Below are 21,939 nucleotides of genomic sequence, written 5' to 3'. Positions count from 1 at the left end.
AAGGTTGTCGACAGTCGGTCGCGCCCTCCCACCCCACCCTCTCCTTCCCCCTGCAAGTCTGCCCAGCCTCCCAGGGGTTCAAGGCGGGGCGCCGAGCGAGGGTGTGGCGCTCCGCAAGGCGCGAGGGTGGCGGATGCAGGTGGCCTCTCAGCGAAGCCTGCAAAAGGGCAGACCCTCTCCCTCGCCGTCCCGGCTCGTGGCCATTTACTCCCAGGAGCTCAGCAATTAGGCTGATGAAATGTTTGGGTTACAAGTCTGAGCTTGGCTGACCAAGGCAAGCTGCGCGACCCGAGCAGGCAGCGGGGGGGCGGCCATTAGTGCGTGGCGGGATCGACCCGCCCTCGCCATAGCGCGCACCCTCTCTTGGGCGTCCCCGCCTCCACCCCCCCCCCAACCGCCCACCCCCAGGAATAGCGAGGTCGCCCGCGTCCGCCCTGGGGAGCCAGCGCGGCCGCCAGTGTGCGTCGGCCTTTGGCCAGTCTTCTCCCGACCGACCGCAGAGTTCCGACCCGAAGTTCAGAGTTGGGGCCCCTCCCCCCTTCGTTCGCCTCTTCGGCTCCATCTTCCGCCAATTGTGACCCGAAGAACCCGCCGCCCCGACGGCCAGTCGCTGGCTAGAGGCAGCGGCAGGGAACGGCTCAGTGAATGAAGGCCGCCTCTGCCCCTAGTTGACACCGCGTGCACCTCCTCCGGCGCTCCCGGGCGCGCCTGTAACCTGCTGAGGGCGGTCGCGGCCTCCGCGAGGCGCGGCGGGGGTCGAAGGACGACAGAAGCCACGCGGCGGCCCTTGGGCTTAGGCTGGCGGTGAGGCAGCGGGCAGCGAGACTCCGCCGCAGTGGCACTCCCTGCAAAGCCGCCACCGCGCCGGGCGCCGCCTGCCCACCGGTCCCCTAGCAGGCGGCAGGTCAGTGGGTCCGTCCCGCTCCAGGCTGCGCGGGACGCGGGGTAGCCCGCCAGCCTGCTGCGGCCGGCTGTGATTGTCGCGTGACGCGGCGTGGCCCCGCGCGTGCAGCTAAGGTGCGGACCCACCCACTCGCCGGTCCAGTCGCCCGACGGAGCGCTGCTGCTCGCTGCTTTCAAGGTAACTCCCGCTACCGGCTTCCTGCCGAACCCGTGCCTGCGCCGCCAGGAGAATGGCCGAGTTTTGGCACCAGCTCAGGGAAAGTGACAGAGACAGGAGCCACTCGAGGATCCAAACTAAGATCCCAACTAGGATGGGGGGGGGGGGGGATTCCAGGATAGGGACTTGAGTGGAGGCGCCTGCCTGGCGCAACCTGTGGCCAGTTTATGGACTTAGGGACCTGGGGGGAAACCTTACCCATTCTCTAAGAGTTGTCCCATGGGGATAGGGTGGGGAGGTGAGGAAGAGAGGACTGGGTGGTGAGGGCAGGGGGTGAGGAAGTTGGCTTCTCTGAGGGCCCGGACCTCAGCGGCAGGACACTTCCAACACTGCCCTGAGTTGTGGAGCCCGGCTCCTTCCCCGCATTCTACATGGGCCCCCAGGGCCACAGAGAAAGTGTATTTCTGTTTACCCAACTTCCCAGGCAGAGAACGAATGGCACATGGGTGATATGTCACGATTTTTGTTAAAAGCTTGGCCACCCTTAAGCTGTCTATATGCAGGAAGATGGCTGGGTGGAGGGCAGCCCTTGAAGTGACTCAGAGTGAGAGAAGGAAAGAGACAGGGGTGTTCTCTTCAAATATCTTCAAAGCGTTATGTTTGTTCTGTGTGGCCTCAGAAACAAGAATCAGGATGGGTAGGAATTCAACGAGGTGGAAGCCTAGAGGAGGCAGAATCACGCTTACTATAAGAAAGTGCTTTCTAATAAGGACGGGGGAGTGCTTTTAACTGCTCTACTGAATGCTTTGCATAAATTATCCCACTTAACACTTACTGTGACTTCCATCTGTTCAGTGATAAATGGAATGGCCCAGAGTAGTGGGGTGTGGGTCACTAGAAGCCCTCTAGCAGAAAAGAGGTTGCTATATTATGCGGGATACTCAGACTTCCTGTAAGGATTTGTAGTATGTAACTAATAGGCCTTTTCAGACCCTGAGAATTTGGAATCCTACATTAAGGGATCAGGGATTATTATTATTATTATTATTATTACTACTACTACTACTTAAGAGCAAAAAGCCCCTAAGATCCTGGGGAATCTCTGGTCCAGACTCCTCACTGTACCAATTCTGTGAGTCCCTCTCCCTGTGTTTATGACTCAGGCTTGACAAGAAATGGTTACATATAGGCAGCTTACAAAAGCTGCTTCTCTGGGTAACTACCAAGTTGACCAAAATGCACATTTAACTGGAGGATTATTGTTCAGCTGGACTCCCAGAGAGGCATGGCTGAGCTTTTGAAAATTCAGGTTGTTTCACTGTGAGCAGCTGGAGAAACTTTGCTTTGACAAGAAGAGGACGTGTGTCTGTGTGTGTGTTTGTGTGTGTGGCAGTCTGGTAGTCAAAGACAGGATGTTTGAAACAGAAAAATAAGCCCCCTGCCTTTGAAAAGAGACACTGTGCTCATCTAGACTGCAGCTCTTCCTGATCCTGGGTTAAGATGAGGTTGGTGACAACCATTTGTTGATTTGTTGGTGTTGAAATAAGCTACTGCAAAGCAATTGGGAGGTTCTGTCAGCCACTAGCCTTGTGACTTTAGGTCCTCAAGTCTCCTGTCTCTGAAGCCAGTGGGTTGAACTTTACAGGGATAGCTCAAAGATCCTTTTAGACAAGTGATAATAAAAATTAAAACAAGCAAACTACGTTTTGGTGTCTTACACACTTGTATTTAGGGTTGTTGTAGAATCAGAGTTCCACACTGTCTTGAATTGACTGTCACTTCCCTGCAGGGGAATTGAAATGTCACCCTTTCTTTCATTGGCTAAAATGTGACTCTAATGTCCATTCAATTAATGGAAGATTTTGGTGGCTGCAGTATTTCCCAACAGCCAAGAACTTGAAGGGTAAAACCCAGGGCCCCTTTAGATGTTGTTTGGATTTCCCTATGCATGTTGCATTATTTTCTGGATATTGCCAAGGCAAATGCTCTGGCCTGTGATGCAAAAATGTGGGGCATCTGTTGATGTGGTGGAATTATGGTGAGCAACTGGACAGAAGGCAGACAGGACCGAGCAAAATAGATTCCTGATCTTAGAGGACTCCATGTCTATTGTGGATAAAGTGGATATAATAACCATATTACAAGGCAGAAAGACAAAGTGTCTTAGGGGTACAAAAAAGCTTTGTAGAGTGGTAAAAATATAGTATAGAATAGAAGTTGGAAGCTACTAGCTTCTAATACTGCATGGCTGTCTGTGTTGGCTCAGCCTGCTTCCTGAGGCCTGCAACTTTAAGGTCTCCTGATTTTAAATGATTATTTCTGGTCTGGGTTAGAATCATCAAGAGACGTTTGTGGTGGGCATTGAAGGGCTGTATGCAGAGAACATTCCAACATTGCTGGAGAGCAGAGGCAGGGGGACGAGAGGTGCAAGGCTTTCCTGGGCAAGTGAGTAACATGTATGACTTCATGGAGGCAAGAAGGTGCTAGTATGCAGGGGACGGTTAACGGATATTGTGATTGCTGAACCCAAGAGTGGAAATAAGGTTAAGGTTGCAAAGAGGGCCTCTGAACATCAGGCTGAGTTGTTCTGAACTTGTTCTTTGAGCAGCCACAGCAGCCATGTATTGTGTTGGACAGTGCTGGTGAGCAAATTAGTCATGAAGAGAGCCTCCTATATTGCCATACCTAATTTCCATTCTGCTCAGGCATTTGAGGAATGATAGCCTCTCACTCTTAGAAAACATGAGCAGATTGTCTGCTGATGGTGGACAGTGCTTCTTAATGTCACTGGAAAATAAACAAGATAGGTTCTAGTGACCCATCCTTTACATAGCTGCCAGTGAACTGTGCTGGGTCCTGGGCCTTTGCTAGGAACCAGGGTGGCTGACCTTGTTAGCTACAGAGAGACAGTAGAAGAGGTGGCCAGTGGATTGTCATCCTTTTCTCCTGTTTGTGGCTGATGGACAGAGGGTATAGTAAAGGCTGGGAAGGGAAAATCTTTTGGATCATGTGATTTGCCTTAATGATCAACCCCATTCAAAGAATTTGAGATTGCCAGTGGGGGTCAAGAGTGGATCTAGTCGGCGCCGCGGCTCACTAGGCTAATCCTCCGCCTTGCGGCGCCGGCACACCGGGTTCTAGTCCCGGTCGGGGCACTGGATTCTGTCCCGGTTGCCCCTCTTCCAGGCCTGCTCTCTGCTGTGGCCCGGGAGTGCGGTGGAGGATGGCCCAAGTCCTTGGGCCCTGCACCCCATGGGAGACCAGGATAAGTACCTGGCTCCTGCCATCGGATCAGCGTGCCGGCCTCAGCGGCCATTGGAGGGTGAACCAATGGCAAAGGAAGACCTTTCTCTCTATCTCTCTCTCTCTCACTGTCCACTCAGCCTGTCAACAACAACAACAAAAGAGTGGATCTAGATTTTTGCGGTAGAGTCTGGTTTTCTTGGAGAAGTTCAGCTAATCCCACTCCAGTGATGGAAAGAACTTGGGCTATCAATCAAGTATCTTAGGCTCTCTGAGCCTTGGTTTGTCCATCAAAGTATGGTAGTGGTGGAGGTTGGTTTGGATGACTCCTCAGGTGCTTTCCAACTCTAAAGATTTTTGAGACTATTATTCGATTTGGATCCTCCAAGGATGAATCTATATATTAAATTTAGACCAAGAAACTTGGCTGAGAATTGAAACAATAAGGTTGAGAACTATGTTGAACTAAGGGCTTAAAAAAGCCACCTTTATATTGGGAGGTTGGAATAGGTAGAGTGGGAAAGGGACCAGAGGTGGTATGTGCAGTTCTCCCTGCTTTGCGGTTTCTGGAATAGTGACCTTGTGTTGCTAGATGCTATTGCCTTTGGAAAATAATTTCCCCTCTTACATCCTACGGCCCCTGTCCTCAGTAGAGGAATATCAGAAGTGTTGATGTACTGAATTCTTTGGATATTTCCTTTCTCCAATCCCTGTTTTCCTTCCCTTTCTTTCTGTCTCCCAATAACACTTCTCTCTCAAATTTCCAGTAACCCTTGCTCTGCCCAGAATACCTGGCACACTAGGGCTTTTGTCTTTCCACTGGAACAGGGCAGCTTTTGGGCTATTTCCCTTGCATCTACCACGTGAACCCTAAAGCCATTTTCATCTTGTCTTTCCTACCACTGAACATATACCACTTCAACATCAAGTTTTTGGCTGCTAAGTCTTTTTTTTTTTTTTTTAGAAAAAGGTTTATTTGTTTATTTGAATGTCAGAGTTACAGAGAGAGGGGGAGAAACAGAGGAGGAGAGAAATCTTCCATCGCTGGTTCACTCTCCAGATGGCTGCAGTGGCCAGGACTGGGCCAGGCAGAAGCCAAGAGCAAGGAACTTCAGCCAGGTCTTCTACGTGGGTGGCATGGGCCCAAGTACCTGGGTAATTTTGCACTGCTTTTTTCAGGCCATTAGCAAGGAGCTGGATCACTAGTTGAGCAGCCAGATACAAACTGATGTGCGTATGAGATGCTGGCATTATGATGCCACAACACACCCCATAGCTAAGTCTTTAGAATAAATGGTGATAACATCTTTTCATGTATTTTTTTAAGTAAGAAAAGTACTTCCGTTTACTTTCCTTTTTTTTTAAAGATTTACTTATTTATTATTTGAAGGACAGAGTTATGGAGATGCAGAGGCAGAGAGAGAGATGTATTCTATCTACTGGTTTACTCCCCAAATGACTGCAATGGCTGAAGCTGGGGTGATCCGAAGCCAGGAGCCAGGAGCTTCTTCCAGGTCTCCCATGCTGTTACAGGGGCCCAAGGACTTGAGCCGTCTTCCACTGCTTTCCCAGGCCATAGCAGAGAACTTGGTCAGAAGTGGAGCAGCCAGGACTCGAACTGGTGCCCATATGAGATGCTGGCACTGCAGAGGGCAGCTTTACTTGCTTATAAAGAGCAGGTAAATGAATGATAAATAGATAATAATATGTTAGGGAAAAGTAATGCACAATCATATGGTAAACAATCCAAACTCTACAAAAGTACACAGAATAAGAAAGAGAAAATTCCCTCCCCAGGCAACCACAGTTCATAGTTTTCTGTATATTCTTCTAGTTTTTTATTTGTGTGTCCAAAAATGTATAGGTACATATAAATCTAATATTTTTGGTTTTAGATTTAAATGGGTCACACTTTACATTTGATTCTGAAACTTGCATTTTTTTTTTAATTCCACAATATATTTTGGAAATTTCTTCATGCCAGTATAGAAATCTGCTGCATTCGGATCTCCCAGGTTGGTGGCAAGGACCCAAGTACTGTAACCATTACCTGCTGTCGCTTAGGGTGTACATTAGCAGGAAACTGCAGTCAGAAGCAGAACTGGGACTTGAACTCAAGCATTTTGATATGGGCTGTGGGTGTCCCAAGGGATATCTTTACTCACCAAACACCTGTCGCCCTACCTCATTTTTTAAAGCAACTACATAATATTTCAAAGTACAAGTATGAGGGAATCTTCAAAAAGTTTATGGGAAATGCATATTAGGGAAATACATATTATGAAAAATTATACATGGATTTTGAATTTTTTGCATCAAAGTAAACTTATCTTTTATTTTAAAAGATCTAATTAGCTTTTCTTTTTTATTTAAAATTTTTAACAAACATAAATTGTACATATTTATGGGATATTTTAATTAATACGTTTATTAAGCAAATAATATAATTAAATTATTTTAAAAATAATACATTGTAGAATAAAATGCAAATTTCAGAATCAAATGTGAAGTTTGATCCATTTAAATATAAACACAAAAATATTATATATATATATGTACCTACACATTTTTGGACACACAAATAAAAAATGAGAACATGCAGAAAACTATGAACTGTGGTTGCCTGGGGAGGCATATGTTATTGTTATTTATATACATTATATAATGTCCAATCACAGTAAATATATTTATTCCTTCAAGCATTTACCACTTCTTTATAGTGAAAACATCCACAAATCCTTTTAGCTTTTTTGAGAAATACACAGTAAATTAAAATTACCTATCTTCACTCTACTGTGCAACAGAACCCAGAACTTCATACTCCTATCTAGCTATAACCTAGTACCCGTAAATCAACCTTTCCTCATCCGTCTTTCCCCTCTTCCTTTCCCATCTTCTGGCAACCATCATTATATTTTTTAACTTCTGTGATGTCCCCTATTTTTAGGCTCCCCATATGTAAGAGATCATGTGATATTTGTCTTTTCTGTGCTTGGCTTATTTCACTTAACACAATGACTTCAGGTTCCACTCATGCTGTTTAAAATGGCAAGATTTCATCCTTTTTTATAGCTGAGTAATATTCCATCATGGATATGAACCATTCATTCATTAGTGGATGGAAACTTAGGTTGCTTCCATTTCATGGCTATTGTGAATAGTGCTACAAAACACAAGGGAGCACAGATTTCTCTTTGACAGAAGGATTTCATTTTCATGAGACATATTTCTAACAGTGGGATTGTTAGATTATGTGGTAGTTTTATCTTTAGTTTTTTGGGGAACCGCCATACTGTTTTCCAGAATAGCTGTACTAATTTACGTTGCCATCAGCATTGTGCAAGGATTCCCTTTTCTCCACATCCTTGTCAACATTTGTTGTCTTTTTTGCTTTTTGATAAAAGCTAATCTTACTGGAGTGAGTTGGTATTTCATTGTGGTTTTGATTTGTATTTCCCTGATAACTAGTGTTTTTGAACATTTCTTCATGTACATGTTGGCCATTTGCATGTCTTCCATTGAGAAATGTCTGTTTAGATCTACTCATTTTTAAACTGTGTTCTTTTTTTGGCTATTGAATTGTTTAAGTTCCTTGGATAGTTTGGATATTAACCCCTTGTTGCATATTTTTCCTGTTTTCTGGGTTATCTCTTCTCTGTATTTATTACTTCCTTTGCTATGCAAAATCTCTATAGTGATTAAAATCCCATTTGTCTATTTTTGCTTTTATTTCGTATACTTTTGAGGGTCAGATACAGAGAATCCTTGCACATTCTTTCCCTGAAGTGTTTTCACCTCATAGTCTCAAAGTTTCAGGTCTCACATTTAGGTCTTTAATACATTTTGAGCTGATATATGTACATGGTGAGAGATAGGGGTCTAGTTTCATTCTTTTGCCTATGGATATCCAATTTTCCCAGCACCATTTATTGAAGAGACTATCCTTTTTCCAGTGCACGTTCTTAGCACCATTGCCAGAGCAGTTGACTGTGGATGCTTGGTATATTAGTCTGCTTTCATTACATTAACTAAAAGACTTGAGAAGAGCCTTTTGGAGAATAGGTTTAATTCATCTTACAATTTGAGGCTACAGGATTGGGATACCCCATAGCCCAGCATCTGGTGGAGGCTGGTTGTTGTGGATTCTGTGGCAGCAATCACATTGTGAGCCAGGAAGGAGAGAAAAAATCTAGGCCAAACTTCAGTTCAAGAAATACTCCAGGGGCTGGCGCTGTGGCGCAGTGGGTTAATGCCCTGGCCTGAAGCACTGGCATCCCATATTGGCACAGGTTCAAGACCCGGCTGTTCCACTTCCTGTCCAGCTCTCTGCTGTGGCCTGGGAAAGCAGTAGAAGATGGCCCAAGCCATTGGGCCCCTGCACCCGCGTGGGAGTCCCGGAGGAAGCTCCTGGCTCCTGGCTTCAGATCAGCGCAGCTCTGGCCATTGTGGCCAGCTGGGAAGTGAACCATCGGATGGAAGATCTCTCTCTCTCTCTCTCTGCCTCTCGCCTCTTGCTTCTTGCCTCTCCTCTCTCTGTGTAACTCTGACTTTCAAGTAAAATAAATAAATCTTAAAAAAAATACTCCAGGCCGGCGCCGCAGCTCACTAGGCTAATCTTCCGCCTTGCGGCGCCGGCACACCAGGTTCTAGTCCCGGTCGGGGCGCTGGATTCTGTCCCGGTTGCCCCTCTTCCAGGCCAGCTCTCTGCTGTGGCCAGGGAGTGCAGTGGAGGATGGCCCAAGTACTTGGGCCCTGCACTCCATGGGAGACCAGGATAAGTACCTGGCTCCTGCCATCGGATCAGCGCGGTGCACCAGCCACAGCGCGCCGGCCTCTGTGGCCATTGGAGGGTGAACCAATGGCAAAGGAAGACCTTTCTCTCTGTCTCTTTTTCTCTCTCACTGTCCACTCTGCCTGTCAAAAAAAATACTCCAACCTTTCCTGCAGACCATCCTCCAAGGGCACACCCCCAATGACCCACAGACCTCCCACAGGCCCCACCTACACCATCATTAGGTGAAGTTTCCACCCTTAATCAGTCAACCATTAACATTAAGACATTACAGTTTAAATAACTGCATGAGTTTTGGGGAGACAAATCTTGCTGTATCCGTAACACAAGTGTTTGCGTTAAAGGTCTCTATTTTGTTCTATTGGTGTATGGATCTGTTTTTATGGCAGTGCCCTGCTGCTTTCGTTACTGAAGCTTTGTAATAAATTTTAAAGTCAGGTAGTGAAATGCCTCCGGTTTTATTCTTTTTGTTCAAGATACCTGTGGTTATTCTGGGTCTTTTATGGATACATACACATTTTAGTAGTGTTTTTTTCAACTTGTCTCTTAAAAAAAGATTTATTTTACTTATTTGAAAGGTAGAGTGACAGAGAGAGAGAGCGCCCTTCCATTCGCTGGTTGACTCCTCAAATGGACACGATAGGTAGGTGGGGCTGGAGTCCGAAACTCCATCTTGAACCATCTTCCACTGCTCTCCCAGGCACATTAGCAGAGAGTTGGATTAGAAGCAGAGCAGCCAGAGCCAGCATTATAATAGGTACTAATGTGCCTTTGAAAGCAGTGGAAGATAGCCCAAATCACCGGGCCCCTGTATTCACTTGGGAGACCCATATGAAGTTCCTGGCTCCTGGCTTCAGCCTGACTCAGCCCTGGCTGTTGTGGGCATTTCAGGAGTGAACTAGTGAATGGAAGATCTATCTTTCCCTCTCTTTCTCTAACTCTGCCTTTCAAATTAAAAAAAATAAAAATTTTAAAAAAAATAAGCAAAGCAGCTGGGACTGGAAGAAGCTCTCTGATATGGGATGCCGGCATTGCAAGAAGCTGCTTAAACTGCAACGCCTCAACACCAGCTCCCCAACTTATCTTTTAATTCCATTTTCTCCATGAACTTTTTCTTTTTTCAAAAATTTATTTTTTTATTTGAGCGAGCGAGCGAGCGAGATCTTTTATCCATTGGCTCACTCCCCAAGTGACTGCAACAGCTGAGCGTAGGCCAGGCCAAAACCAGAAGCCAGAGGCTTCTTCTGGGTCTCCCACAGGGTTGCAGGGGCCCAAGGACTTGGGTCATCTTTTGCTCCTTTTCCAGGTACATTAGTAGGGAGCTGGAATAGAAGTGGAGCAGCCAGGACTTGAACTGGTGCCCACGTGGGATGCCAGCTGTACAGTCAGAGGCTTAACCTTCTGTGCCACAGCACCTGCCCAGTCCATGCACTTTTTCAAATACCCTCATATAACATAATGCATTTAAACTGTCCGTCTTGATTGACATTTATGTGGTTTCCAGTTCTTTCCTGTAGCACACAGTGCTGCAGTGTCCCTCCTTGGCTGTTATTTATGAGCACATGAACATGCATTTCTGTAGGGCAGATCCTTGGAAATGGAATCATACCAAAGGGATTATGCTTTAAAATTCTACCCTCCTCTCCAACATTTTATTATGGACATTTTCAAACACTCAGAAAACGTGAAGGAACTGTATAATGCAGTCCAGTATATATACTATCTAGAGTCTAACCTTAACATTTAACTTGATTTGTTTTATCACGTACACATCTATCATCAAATCTTGTTTTAATTTTTGCATGTATTATGAATGAAATATGGTATTTTGATTCATTTGCGTTTTCCTTAATTCTGTAGAGATTGGACATATGAAAATATGCTTTTTGGAGGTTTATATTTCTTTTTCTGTAAATTGCCTCTTCATATTCTTTGCCTCTTTGTGTGTACATTGCTTGGTTTTGCCTGTGGTTTAAATTTTGCAATATATCTATACAAGGCTGATAATACAGAACTCATGCGATCATTTTCCCCCCAGCAATATTATTGCTGATTGAAACATCTGAAAATTGCTCCTTTGCTAGCCCCTTGTGTCTCCTTCCTCGGACTTTCATTATTACTCATCTGGACAATGACCAGAGTGATTTTTTAAAAACAAATCTGATGTTGCCAATCCCTGTGCTCAAAAAGGCTTTCAAGAGCCCTATATTGCTTGAGGAATACAGTCCATACTCTTCCAGTCTGAATTCTAACTCTATCTGACGTCAATCTGCCTTTGTAGTCCTACTCCTTCTACTTTAATTTATACTCTTGAATGCGGGTAAAATGTAGGAACTTGCATTTCTTCATATGAAAAGCACATTTTACCTCCGTCTTCCTAAAGTATTCTTTCCTCCTCCAGCATCACATGGCCAATTTTTGTTTATCCCTAAGCATTAGATTAAATGCCTCCTTCTCTACACAGCTGTCCTAGGGTTCTCTCCAACAAAAGTACACTTCAGAGGAAGTGTATGCTCCTCTGAAACTTCTCTCTCTCCCCACCCTCTCTGTGTGTGGTGTGTGTCTGTCTCAATCTCTGTCACCATCTCTTGCTCAGTGGGTTACTCTTAAGAGCTATTTAAGCTATCATTCTCTACTTTATTACTAGCTTATGTTTATTATGTTTTTCTGTTTTCTAGTCCTCTAAGGAACTTGAGTGTTAGGGGATCAGAAAATAAACAAATGAATTAATTTAACCTGAAAGTAAGCATGAAGCTACACACCAAAAGAATGGAATTTCCCTATCTGCCTTGGGATCCCTGGTTTATCCGGAAGACTTCAGGATGGAGTGCATGGAGGTGGGGGAAGGGTGGAGCAACCTGGGGTGTGTTTAATGCTGACAAAGTTTCTTTCTCTGTGATAGGTAATGTGTGAGGAGCATAAGTTACTGAGGGAGGCAAAGGGTGAGATCCACAGTGCTATTGTGGTTTGGATACTGCTGGTATGCCCAAGTTATTCAGAGTTTAATGTGGGTGAAGCCACCTTATTTTGTGACCTTGAAAAGCTACTTCCCCACTCTGAGCTCTGGTTCTCATTAGCCAAATAATAGGAAAAGAATACTGATATTGACACAGGAAGGAGTAAATTGCATAGTCTGTAAAAAAGCACTGAAGTACTATACAAGCATGAAGTATTTCTGATTATAATAATGTTTTGTGGGGTAAATAAGTCAGGAGATCTAAGTTTCAGTCTCAGCCTTGTTTGGGCTTCATTCATGGCTTTGGGTAACTAGCTTACTCTCTCTGGGCCTTTATTTATCATCTATAACATTAGATCTGTGATTTTCTATTTTTATTTATTTAATTACTTAATTAATTAATTTGAGAGGCAGAGTTGCAGATAGAGAGAAAGAGAGACAGAGAGTTTTTCTACCCACTGGTTCACTCCCCAAATGGCAGCAAAGGCCAGAGCTGAGCTGATCCAAAGCCAGGAGCCAGGAGCTTCTTCTGGGTCTCCCATGTGGGTGCAGGGGCCAAAGCACTTGGGCCATCATCTGCTGCTTTTCCAGGCATATTAACAGGGAGCTGGATAAGAAGTGGAGCAGTCAGGACTTGAACTGGTGCCTATATGGGATGCCAGCACCACAGGCAGCAGCCGAAGCTAATACACCAGAGCACCGGCCCTTAGATCTGTGATTTTTGAACAAAGACGTCTTTCAGGAAAGCCCAGTATGGTGGGACTTCTTGGACCCTGAGATCATCTTTTGTTCTGGGACCCAAGAGATATCTAGATGAAGCTAAATAATCTCCAAGAGTCCTTCTAGCTCTCATATTCCATGACTCTGTCTCTTCAGGTAGCTGTATCATAATCACTGTTTTCTAGGTGAAGGCAGGGGAAAAGCATAAAACATGGCTTTTCTTTCCTATTCTTCAAGTTTTAGGCCTCCAGTCACATTTCTTTATGAGTACATGTGCCCTCCCAATTTTCAGTGAGAACCTATGGCCTGCCTCCAAGGATTGGCTGTTAATTTTGGAGCTTGTTCTTAGATACCGAGGTCATTGATAATGTCACAGCCTAACTTCTGTTTCTGAGCATAGTTAAAGACTATGGGGGCAAAGACTAATGGATGAAGGAAAGAATAAAATCAAAGCCTTAATTTCCTCAGTCCCTTATGGAAGTCTTCTAGGGCCATGATTTTCTGGGTTTTGAAGGGGAGGAGTCATCTGAAGTCACTTTTGACGTTTTGGACCTATCAGCAGATGGTTCCCATCCTTGCTTAAAACCTAAATCCAAAATCTTAGTCTAGCATTCAAAGCATCCTTCTAACTTATCTTAACACTCCATGTTCTCATTCATTTATTAGGGCAACTAAGTCCCAGAAAACCTAATTGAAGATCACACTTAAGGAAAATGTAACTGAGATCCAGAAAACCTTATTGATGACCACATGCAAACAAAACAACACAGTTTAGTTCATTTTAGAAATTTTTCTGTTTTAAAAGAACAGAGAGGGGGAAATGTACTCAATAAATTGAAATTCTCCCCACTTATTCTTCAGCTCACATAATGGTCAGTTAAGGGAGGAGAGAGAGACAGAGTAAAGAAAGGGAAAAGGAGAATGATTGGGTAAAGAGGAATGGATGGAAATCAGAGGGTGACGTAGGTGTTCACAAAGCGAGAGAATTATGAAGTTCTTAAATTGCTCTTTATCTTTGAGCTTTCAGAGCTGCCCCTGAATGAGAGGGAAATGAGAGGGAAATTATTCATAACAGCTCTTCAGAGACAGTGATCAGATCACCATTACTCCAGAATGTCTCTGGTTGTCTGAAAGTTGGCCCCCTCCAACAATAAACCATGTGTTCCATTTGTCCCTGACCACCCTCTCCCCCTGCATTCTGCTTGTTGTTATCTTGGTGCTTTCATAGGTCATCAGGGTCAAGGACAAACAAGGCTGTCTGAAGATGAAGATGGATAGGGAAGCTTAGACCATCAGGATGAGGACCTTGAAGCTAATGTAGTAGAGCTGGTGGAGCCTGTCTTTCCTTCTTCCTGGCTTTGGTAATGAGAAGTTGTGCTAGAGGACAAGATGACATAAGCTACAGAACCTGGACCATGATTATTGTCAAGGTCAGATCATGAGGCAATAACTTCCATCTCAGCGGCCAAGATCATTTGACTTCCTGTTCTTCCCATTTTTACTTCTGTGGTACAGAATGAGGAAGAGCAAAGGAATTGAGGCTTGAGGTGGGGTGTGGACAGCTCCAATAGAGGCTTAAGAGGCGAGCTGGCCACCCAGAACAGAGGGAATGGAAGATTTTCTTTTATTTTCAATATTTATTTATTTAAAAGGCAGAGAGAGTAAGAGAGAAGGGAACAGAGATATTGATACTGCATCTGCTGGTTCACTTATTGAAGAGTGAAAGTGAGGAGAGAGAGAGAGAGAGAGAGAGAGAGAATATCTTCTATTCACAGGTTCACTCCACAAATGGCGGCAATGACTGAGGCTGGGCCAGACTAAAGCCAGGATTCTGGAACTCTATCTGGTCTCCCACATGATTGCAGTGGCCTGAGTACTTTGGGCCATCTTCTGCTGCTTCCCAGGTGCATTACAGGGAGCTGGATCAGAAGTGAAGCAGTGAAGAGTTGAACCAGCTCTCATTTGAGATGCCAGTGTTACAGGCAGTAGCCTGACACGCCGCTACACAATGAAAGATTTTCTGGAGCAGCACAGGAGCTAATGTTTTAGAGGTTCCCTGTTCATCTGCCTGGCTTCTGACAGAATCCTAGAGAGGAAGTGAGGCTGTACTTGTATTGTTCTCCATGTGTGGAAAACAGGTGTCTGGCAGCTGTTTCAACTTGTAAAAGTAGGCAAAGGACCGATGGGGAAGCATCAGGCCCTGTGACGTGGTTGTTGCTCCCCCTACTTCCTAGTCCTGATGGACAGGCATCTTTTCTTATTTTACTGGTTTGTATGGCAATAGGCCTCATTAGTGTCCTGAGAATCAGGTTCATGGAAATAGGTTCTGGGGATTGGTGAGTGTGGGAGATAGTGCCCATATATAGGTCTCCTAGGTTTTGACTTTATTTGTTCCATTCTCCTGATCTCAACTCCCAAGATCTACAATTCCCTGACTTTCCTCTTTTTCCTTACCTTCTGCCCTTCACCCAATTATAATTCCCTCTTTTTATTTGTCTTATCTCAACCAGATTTTAGGGAAAGTCCTGGGACTGATTCACACTACAATGTGCTTGACTGATTTATGTCCTCACCTCACCCCCAGAGTTGTCTCGGGGAAAGTTATACCCCTTCAACATCAATGCTTGGACCTCATCAATGGACCTTTGTGGCTTCAGATCTCCATTCTCACTTCACAGATAGGAAATAAACAGAGCAGATCTTTCTCTATGCCTTAGGGTCATTCATCTGTAAACCAGGACAATAGTAGCTACCTTGATTTCTTATGAGGATTAAATGAAATAATGTACTAAAGCACTTAGAACAGGACCTAACAGTACTGTAGGGCCTACCCTACAGTAAATGTTAGCTATTATTAATCCTGTCAGTGCAAAAGAAGTGAAAAGAGGACTGGATCAGGAGTTAAGAGTGTTGGGTTCTTATGAGGGCTATTCTGTTCTTGTTTCCTTGTTTAAGTTTCTGACTTTCCTGGTCTATAGTTTCCCCATCTATGTCTTGAAGATGGGACTAAGTGATTTCTAAAGTTCCTCGCATTCCTATCATCCTTACTTACAGAATTATGATCTGAGAAGCTGGTGTTGTTGGCACAGTGGATTATGCCACTGCTTGTGATGCTGGAATTCCATTTAAGAGTGCCAGTTTGAGTCTCAGCTAATCTATTTCTGATCCAAATTCCTGCTAAAGTGCCTGGGAAGGCAGCAAAAAATGGCCCAAATACTTGAGCCCCTGTTCTTCATGTGGGAGACCAAGATGGAGTTCTTGGCTCCTGACTAGCTTGGACCAGACCTGGCTGTTGTGCCATTTGTGAAGTGAACCAGAAAATTCTCCTCCCCCCAATTCTGCCTTTCAAGTAAGTCAATAAATATTTCAAAAGAGCTATATCTGTCAAAATCGGCAGATACTGAGTTAAGAGAGTGGATTAAGAGTAGGCTATATAAAAGAAGATATGTCTGAGTGGCAAGCAGTCCCCAGGTTAAGTGCTTGGTGCCAGGTGTTGCCATTAGAGCTGACCCTAGGCTATTATAAGTTGATGTGTCAGCTGGGGTTCTGGCTGAAGGCCCAGGGACTGCAGTGGTTCAGGAAGTCTTCTGCGTCTAGCTAATACAAAGGCTAAGAGGTCCTCATATATAAGTAAATTCATAAGACACCTCCTCTTCTACAGTGTGACATATGGGAGCTAGCATCCAGAATATAGCCTTCTCCTGTTCCCTCCATCTTCATTTGTTCCTCAGGACATTGATCAACTGTCTATTGGTTCCAGCCAACATCAGCCTGATTATTCATTGTTCGCTATGGAGGCACAGTATTCTTTGTGTGTGAAACATAATGGTTTTCCTCTGGGTTTTCATTTTTTTCATAATCTCATTATACCCTCCTCTTCAAGGCTCTGGGATCGTTTGCCTTCCTAGGCTTAGGAAGTCTGAAAAAGAAATGGAGAATTTTGGTGAACTTTGATCTTTCCTCTTGGAAATGAATGAACCAGCATTTTATCCACTAATCTTCCATTGCCTATAGCTAGAACTGCAGGTGTCAGGTCCATCTTGGCTGAGCCAATGGCTGGATGAATAGTTTTAGCCTGGGCTCATGATATATCTCAGTTTAGAATTATAGAAAGGTATTTTTCTACTACTGTCTTTTAAAAATTTCCTAAAATTTTATTTATCAAGATAGTATATTTAAAACCAATAATAGTCATACAGCATGTAATTTATGCCAGATACTGTTCTTATTGATATGTGTGTGTGTGTGTGTGTACTCATTTACTCCTCACAGCAATATATAAACAATCAACAAACTCAGATGAGTTTGACCATTCTGGAGGGCCTGTGTTGGAGAAGGTACTGTACAGCCTGAATCTACTCTGCTCCCATGACAGAGGCCTGAAATCCAAATTACTCTGGGAATAAGCTGCAAGCCTTCTTCTCTTACCTAGAAATGGGTCAGGTCAGGGATGGAGTTGATTTGGGAGACAGTATTGTGTGAGGATAGGACCAGAGTGTGGAACACTGGGAGTGACTTTCAGTCAACATTGAGGCCTAAATATGTGTAGCCTAGGACTAGGCTATGCTATAGGAGAAAAAGAAGCTATGGAGGGATGGAGAGGGATTGTGGCAGAGGTCAGATTGACAAGAACTGAAGTCTTCATATCTACGGCTTCTTTGCTACACTCCAAAACAGTAAACAATAATTCTAATCTGAGTGATCCCAATACCCAGGACTACAGCATCTCAGAGAGGGGAAGCTGCAGAGAGAGGTGGGCCTTATCTGGCCTTTGGAGAATGTGTGAGGAGGAGAGGGGATAACATTCCAGGCAGGGTTTGGGGGATTTGCATTATTGTGGCTGAAGTCTGAACAAATGGTCATCCTCCTTTTCCCATTCCCTCCTGGGGCACTTACTTCCTTTCTCTCCTTGCACTTCCTTCCCCACTGACTGAACAAAGATGCCATCAGAACTTAGAGATGCTTCCTTGAAATTTTGGCACCCTGTCCCTATGTGAAGTGGTCCATTTATAGCTTGATCTAGATGTTCCACTAGCCCAGACTATCTTTGTTCCTGCAAGTTGGAGAAATTTTGTAGTTGGCTTCTGGAAGCATGCTGTTGGGCTAGCCCTCACAAGTTGGAGGAGTAAAGGTAAATGAGGCAAAGCCCTTGTGCCCTAGTCTGGAAAGTGTAGAAATAAAACAAGTGTGGAAGTAACTAATAAAATGCTATGGAGGCCGGCGCTTCGGCTCAATAGGCTAATCCTCCGCCTAGTGGTGCTGGCACACCGGGTTGTAGTCCCGGTCGGGGCACCGGATTCTGTCCTGGTTGCCCTCTTCCAGGCTAGCTCCCTGCTGTGGCCCGGGAGTACAGTGGAGGATGGCCCAAGTCCTTTGGCCCTGCACCCCATGGGAGACCAGGATAAGTACCTGGCTCCTGCCTTCGGATCAGCATGGTGCGCAGGCCGCAGCGCGCTGGCCGTGGCAGCCATTGGAGGGTGAACCAACGGCAAAGGAAGACCTTTCTCTCTCTCTCTCTCTCCCTCTCTCTCTCACTGTCCACTCTGCCTATAAAAAAAATGCTATGGGGGAAAGGCTGGCACGGTGACATAATGGATAGAGCTGTTGCTTGAAGTGCCAGCCATCTCCTATGTGTGCTGGTTTGAGACCTGGATGCTCCACTTCCAATCCAGCTCTCTGCTATGGCCTGGGAAAGTAGCAGAAGGTGCCCCAAGTCCTTGGGCCCCTGCACTTGCATGGGAGACCTGGAAGAAGCTCTTGACTCCTGGCTTCGGATCGGCATAGCTCCAGCCATTGCAGCCAACTGGGCAGTGAACCAGCGCATGGAAAATCTCTCACTCTCTTCCTCTCTGCCTATTCTTCTCTGACTTTCTTTTTTTATATAATTTTGTATTTGACAGGTAGAGTTATAAACAGTGAGAGAGAGAGAGAGAGAGAAAGGTCTTCCTTCCGTTGGTTCACTCCCCAAATGGCCGCCACGGCTGGCGCTGTGCTGATCTGAAGCCAGGAGCCAGTTACTTCTTCCTGGTCTCCCATGCGGGTGCAGGAGCCCAAACACTTGCGCCAACCCCCCACTGCCCTCCCGGGCCACAGCAGAGAGCTGGACTGGAAGAGGAGCAACTGGGACTAGAACCCGGCACCCATATGGGATGCTGGCACCGCAGGCGGAGGATTAACCAAGTGAGCCATGGCGTCGGCCCCCTTCTTCTCTGACTTTCAAATAAATAAATCTTTTAAAAAATACTATGGGGAAAAAGGCTATGGGCCCAGAGCTTTGGTGAATTAAAAGGATGGAGAGCTTAATCAAGGAAGGCTTCATGAGGAAGGCGACACTCCAGAGTGGGTAGATTGAGCCTGAGTAAGAGAGAAAAGGAAGATGAAGTTAGACCAGTAAGCTGGAGGCAGATGGGGGAAAGCCATGGATGCTAAATGAGGAATTGTATGTGATTCAGAAGGCAGCTGTGTGCAAACTGAGTTGGATGGGGAGAAATCTGGAAGCAGGGAAACCAATAAGAGATTATTGCAGTCATCTAGGTAAGTGAGGTTCTAAGTCTAAAGTAGGGCTGTGGCAATGGGGCTGCAGAGGAGAGATAATTAGAAAGTATGATAACTCATAACCTTTTGGAAACAGAGTCACATCTCCCTCTTCTGTTGTTGCTTGTGATGGCAGAGAAAAGGCCTGAATCCCAAAACCGAGGGACAAAGACTAGAACAGCACTTCCTAGTGGTGCAATCTGGATATTATGGTATTGTTGCTAAATCTGTTAGTGATGATAATGGGACTGTGGCTATATAGGGGAAGTCCTTATTTTAAAATAAGTGACTTCATTTCATTATAGGAAGATAGTTCAAAAAGTTCATGGAAAGTGGAATTAAAAGATAAGTTAATTTTAGCCCCAAATTTTTTTCATATTATGCATTTTCCATGAATTTTTGAAGAGCACTTGTATTATTTTTCTTACTATTTACATATTTGAACATTTAAGGTGAAACTTCATTATATATGTAATCTAAAACATTTTAAAAATAGAATAGTAGAATGTTAATAATTTTTTAATCTAGGTGATGGATATGTGAGTGTTATGATTTTATCATATATATGAGAATACTTGCAGTGAAAAGCAAAGAAAAAGTGGAATTTGGGGATAACCTGCATCATAGTCCCTTAGGAAATGTATTTTACAAGGAAATTCCTGGGTTTCATGCCCAAGCCCCTGAGTCAGAATCTTGGAGTTGAGGCCCAGAAATGTACACGTATATCAACTCCCTGGGGAGTTTTGATGCCCACTCAAATTTGAAAACTGCTCATTTGCCATCCAGCACAGGGACTGTTGCTTTTTCTCTTTTCCTGGAAGAAGCCTAGGATTATTGCTTCTATAGATGGTAGTTTCCCATTTTTATCAATGGCAGTTCCTGTGATGCAGATTTCCAGAGGCTTAGAGCAGAGACTGGGATACCCAAGATTTTTTGTTATGCAGCAGCAGTACTGGGAAGGTGATGACACATCCTCTGGATCACAGTCATCTAATTAATGATCTGTGGGCTGTGGAAAATCCAAACCAAAAAATAAATGGATCACTTCACAAAGGGATAGGATATCAAAACCTCAGAGAAGCATCTCCAAGTTCTGATGGCATCTTTGTTCAGTCACAGGATAGGAAGGAAGGTGGGGAAGGAAGTGTGAAGAGAGAAAGGAAGTAAGTGCCCCAGGTGGGAATGGAAAAAGGAGGATGACCATTTGTTCAGACTTCAGCCACAATAATGTAAGTCCCCCAAGCCCTGCCTGGAATGTTATCCCCTCTCCTCCTCACACATTCTCCAAAGGCCAGATAAGGCCCACCTCTCTCTGCAGCTTGCCCCTTCTTTGAAATACTATATCCCATCCCAGGAGCTAATGATTAGAGCCCCCACAATGTTTTATCTCTGCTTTGCTGGAATATCCAAAGTATCCTCCATCTATCTCCATGTGTCAAAAGGAAACCAAAAACAAACCCCAGTCTGAGCTCAGAAAGAACCCCAGTTAAAATTTCAGCTCTGCATTTATCAGCTTACTAGGTTACATACCCTGAGCCTCAGTTTCCTCATCTGGAAAAGTTTGGGTACCAGAAGTACCAATTTTGCAGGGTTGATATGAGAATTAAATAAGGCAATGTACAGGAAATTACCTGCCATCTAGGAGAGACTCAGTAAGTCATAGTCATTGTTATTATTTTTTCCTAGCTCTGAGATGGTCTCTCTGGTTCTGAATGTCCTTCTACTGTTGTACTGTCACCTGGTTGCAGGCATACAGTTGGTTCTGAGCCATGGAAATTCTCTGCGAGATCCTATGAAAAATGTAACTCTGGTACAGCCAGAGAATACACTCTGTTCCCCAGCTGTCAGGCCATCTTTGACACTGGCCTGGAAGAAGAGAGTGAATGCATTGAAAGACACCCTGACCCTGGAGCCTAACTCCCAACTTCAGGCAGCTAATGTTGTAGCAGATTAACATAGAAAATGTTTTATAGCTTGGTTTTTACCATGGCCTCTATCAAATGGAGGAAGGGGAAGGAATATCAAGTTTCTCAGAAAACTGGAAGTCAAATTGTGATCAGAGAAGACAGTAGGCATGGAAAAAGTTCTCAAAACTCTATGGAAGAAAGAATAATCCCTTGTCTTCTTTGTAATGTGAAATTGATCTCTAATGTAGAAGAAGTGGCCCAGAGATGACTTCTGACCTGAAGAGAAGTTGGGTCTGGATTTGAGTCTTGCCTCTACCAATTGACTGCTGTGTGACCTTGAGCAAGATCCTTTCTGTCTCTGGGTCTTACTCTTAACTGTAAAGTCCATGCTAGGGAGTGGAATTCGAAGGCCTCCAGCAGCTTTGCTAGCCTGTGAATGAAAGGGTTTGTGTCCTCAGAGAGATTTCAGGCATGAGTGAACAGTTAAGGGACAGTTACGGGGACCTGGGTCCCTAAATCTACATAAGGCCTGAAGCTAGTGCCTTTTTCCTGCTCAACTTCAGATTTATAGCTGACCTAAAGTAGATGCTTTAAAAAGGTCAAACCATTTTTCACGGCCATGCCAGACTGACTTTTTGCCCCTGTCTTTCTCAATCACTGATAGTTTTTAACTTCTGTGAGGAAGTATCTGTGAACTGTTAGTTAAGTAATACATAAAGGCCCACCC

The 21,939-nt window shown here is 44.6% G+C and overlaps 1 protein-coding gene across 4 annotated transcripts in view; it reads left to right on the top strand.

The window, feature by feature from the left end:
• Positions 1-386: 386 nt before the first annotated feature.
• The window catches only part of ARHGEF9 (Cdc42 guanine nucleotide exchange factor 9), a 407,314-nt gene continuing 385,761 nt past the window's right edge, over positions 387-21,939 (top strand). Inside the window, exon 1 of one of the 4 annotated variants that reach the window (XM_008272701.5) lies at positions 387-1,081. The gene's annotated coding sequence lies outside the window, so the exon portion shown is untranslated. The remainder of the gene's footprint in view (positions 1,082-21,939) is intronic. The other 3 variants (XM_070067439.2, XM_051827736.3, XM_008272702.5) reach the window with 3 other exon arrangements.

This window comes from Oryctolagus cuniculus, chromosome X (genome assembly GCF_051225735.1).
Source record: "Oryctolagus cuniculus isolate XC-2025 breed Fujian yellow rabbit chromosome X, ASM5122573v1, whole genome shotgun sequence".
NCBI classification, from domain to species: Eukaryota; Metazoa; Chordata; class Mammalia; order Lagomorpha; family Leporidae; genus Oryctolagus; species Oryctolagus cuniculus.
Note: the sequence above shows the minus strand (reverse complement) of the source record. Positions and strands in the feature narration are given on the sequence as shown.